Below are 4,278 nucleotides of genomic sequence, written 5' to 3' on the forward strand. Positions count from 1 at the left end.
GGTCGCATAACTGGAAAAGCAAAAATACATGCTCTCTGAAGTTTGGCCTGTCAAAGTTCCTTAACAATTTGCGGCCGCACACACAATTGTGCGGTCCGCACAAATTCTACGGCCGCACTCAATTTTGTGCGGTCCGCAGAACTTCTTCGCAGGAATAGGTAAGGAGTGCGGATCGCACTCAAAATTGTGCGGCCGCACTCAGGTAAGTCTGGGCCCACCTGGGTCAACCTATAAATAGTACTTTCATGCGTTATTCACTCTTTTCGACCTCTGAACTCCCAAGCCCTAAGCAACTACAGTGCACTCTCCAATAGCTCTAAATCTTCTCTCATTTCATCATGTTAGATTCTCAGATGCATCATTCAGTACTAGTATGTTCAATCCATGTCAGATTTTTTTTCTTTCTTCTTAAATTGTGTTCTTGTTTTCTTTGAGTAGTTTAGTTATTTTTAGGCCTATAAATTTCAAATGTGCTTAATATATGCTTCAAAATCATGTGGGTAGCTTCGTATGTGTTAATTAGGGATTGGGTAGACCATTAAACTTGTCAATTTCTGCAAACCATGTCTAAATTGTGAGAAATTGCATGAACCCTAGTTTAACTACCCGTGAAATTCAAATTATGCGGGCGCACACATTTTTGTACGGTCCGTAGTCCTTTAACTTAGGGTATTTGTGCTGGAATTGGGCGAACCGCACTCAAAAATATGTGATCCGCAGTGAAAATTATGCGGTCCGCAGCAAAATTGTGCAGTCCGCACTGATGCATGATCAGAGAACCCACTATGCTGAACCTGGGGCTGTGCGGTCCACACTTTTGATTGTACGACCGCACTCACTTTTGTGCGGTCCGCACTTGGAAGGCTGCGACCGCACTCATTTTTGTGCGGTCTGCACTGCCTCTTCTGAGACTGCTTTTCCATAATTGGTCTACAACTGTCATGCATATATTTGTGTCCTATCAACCTGAACTCTAACTTATTGTTATTGTTATAAATTGCAGACGATAGTTAGATCATGTGGTAGAGGAGATACATCAAAAGGGAGGGAAGACCCCTCCCGAGGCCGAGGTCGAGGCAAAAGTAATCTACCACTAGCAATCCAAAGAGCCATAAGAAAGAAACTACCGCCAACAGACCTCCTGAACCCTCCGAGACCAGTGAGTATCTCCCATCTGGGGAAGATTCTGACGGTAACTCCGTGCAAGCAAAGCCGGAAGCCCAATCGTAACAAGTCCTGGGTAGATTCCACTTGGTGGATGAGTCATCTTCTGCTGCTAGCTCTTCTGAAGGTTCGGAAGATGGTAGCCAAGACTCTGAGCCCTCTTCCTCACATGCCTCGGCTGTACTAATCAATGTTGTTGATGATGATGATGTCCCGGATGATGGTAGAGTGGGTGATACTGTAGTGGGGGGTTTAGAGAGGTCGAGGAGAAGGGAGATGTGGGATGACATATTCGTCAGCCTGACTGCCTTTGACAGATTTAGAGAGTGGTGGCCCCAGAGATTGCTCACTCTTGAGTGACAATTCTTGATAAGAATTTGGACAAGCACAACCCAAATGTCCTCAGACAGTTCTAGGAGAGAAAAGGATGGAAATGGTTCACCCAAAGCGTCCTCGATGCAAATGAGCACTTGGTTAAGGATTTTTACGCCAATGTGGTGTCGCGCCCCCTTTTTCTCGCGAAATTGGGTTTATGACATTTGGGAGGACAACTCATTCCTTTTGGGAATTGGGTTTGATTCAAAGAGTCGCCACCTAATGATTAGGGTGCATTAGGACACCAAAGAGGTTTGATTTGAATAACCAGAGATAGGGTAAGGACTTGAAATTATTCTAAGGAGAAGGTGTTAGACACCCCTCAGAATCCACTAGTGTGGTTCCCGGCCAGACTATTATTTTGAATTTGGGTACAATTAACATATAGACAAATAAGGCTCAAATAAAAGGGGATTTTTATCACATAAAGGCTTGAAAGTAAACAAGGTTTGAAAGAACAATTAGAAAAGCTGATTTTAAAAAAAATAGTTTAAAATACTGGAAAGAAAGAATAAAGGGAGGGGGGTCCTAGGTTTATTAATAATATGGATCACCCCACACAATGCGCGGTAATCACTCCTCAATGAGGGGCTACACATGACATTATCGCGTGGTCATCATATCCATATCTACCCTTCCCAACCCCGTTAAGGTATTAAGCGCGGAATGGTCTCGCTTACCTATTGCATGCTACTACCCGTCCCAATCTATCAGTCCCGGGGCATTTAGGACTACTAATCCTAAGGGAGGTAGGGATGTTAGGCTTATTTGTGGTTTTAAAGGCAAAATTTCTAAGGCGACATACAAAATATGTATAGCAAGTTGGGGAAAAGCACATAACACGCAAAGGCTCAGATATATCCCCTTTAACAAAGAAACACATATTTAGCATGACTTACACATACTAGTTAAGGTCTGATTAAGCATTAAACATGCGAGAACTTAAAGGTTGAGGCAGACTGATTTGTTACATAATTCAGATAAGAAGCCCGAATCAGGCTTGCCTGCTGGTTGTAGCTATTAACAGAAACGAATTTAATTTTACCCTAAGGCTTGCCTAAGTGTTGGACAAGGATCCTATAGGCATGGTATCTACTGAATTACGAATGCAATAACAATAAACTGAATACGTACTGGTTAAAAAGATAGTCAGATTATTAAAGAAAGGCAAGTTTTTACAAAGGTTATAAGTTCTGCAAATGATGATACATCGTTATTACTGGTTTTAGCTCTATGCGCGAATGAAGCGATTCAGATTCAATTAATAGTTCCTATAGACATACTTTCTATCCGTAGTAGGTTTTAAGCCTTTTGTGGATATGGTATAAAAATGCAGAAGACTCGTTTTAAACCTATGAACATGATATCTAAGCGCGGAAATTGTTAAAACCTATGGACATGATATCTAAATGCTGAAGTTGTTTTACAACCTTATGAGCATGATTTCTAGATGAAAAGATGAATATACAGGATTTGAAAGGTCCTGTAGGTATATTTTCTATATGCATATGCAGAATTCATATTTCCAGATACTTATAGACATAATTTCTAGATGATAATGAATACACAGGATCTAGAAGGGCCTATAGGCATGATTTCTATATGCGTGAATTGTTTGAAACCCTATGAACATGATTTCTAAATGCAGAAATTACTTTAAGAACCCTATGAACGTGATTTCTATATGCAGAAATTATTCAAAGGTACCCATAGGCATGATTTCTATATGCATTTGAATATGCAGAATTCAAAATAACTATAGACATGGTATCTACCCTTTGCATGCATAGTTACCCGCCCTTTTCACTAGCCGTCCCCAAGAGTTTATTACAAGTTATTACAGCCCAGATTAAAGTAAAAAAAATACATCAGAAAAAATACAAATACAAGTACAACCAAGGAGAGCCTGATTCAGACTTCATGTCTGAAATATGAGGTAAACCAACTCCATAAGATCATGATCCAAAGCCTTTCTCCCATTTGAGTGTGTCAAAGTTCCCTAAGAGCCTTAAAGGGACTCCGGGCAATGCTCACACCCAAATGTATTACCAGATTAACACAAGTGCAGTGTAGAAAGGCCAGCCCTCAAGTGTCCAAGTTCAGAGGGAACTCAAGGTCCCAAGGCAAGGCTCACAAAAGGGGAGCAGAACTTAAAGACTAAGAGAGAGTGCAAGTGCAGAAGCAGAATTCTGAGAGGGGAAAGGGGAAAGAGAGGGAAATAAGTACACATAAGGGGTTCAGGGGAATAGGGAAATTGAAAGAGGCAAGGGCAGGCTGCGGGCATGCCCAGCAATGGAGAATGCTAGCATACCATAAGCTTGTCCAAACACACATTAATAGAGGCTAGGATCCCAAGGGATTAGGTTCGATTCATGGGCAACAATTTACATATTTCCATGCTCCAAACCATAGCTTAAACACACAAGGGGGTGGGGAATAGGGATTCATAACAGAACAAGCAGGAAAAGAAATCAGTAATGCTGAACTATACAAAAGCAGTAAGTAGACAGGGATAGACACATTGTTGTGGTGCTGAAACTTAAATTAGAACATACCAGTTTCAAAGAAACAAGTAGAGAAAAGCAGTAAGTCTTGCAAACAGGCCACGATGCAGACAATAAGAGAAAATACTATTGCGTGTAAGTGTGAGTTCAGAAAGACTATGAGTGAGTGCCGTGTGTTAACGAAAGAGTCGTGCATTTATAGTGTGAAAATCAGGCAGAAATAAGGTCAGAAAAG

This window comes from Nicotiana attenuata, unplaced genomic scaffold (assembly GCF_001879085.1).
Source record: "Nicotiana attenuata strain UT unplaced genomic scaffold, NIATTr2, whole genome shotgun sequence".
NCBI lineage: Eukaryota > Viridiplantae > Streptophyta > Magnoliopsida > Solanales > Solanaceae > Nicotiana > Nicotiana attenuata.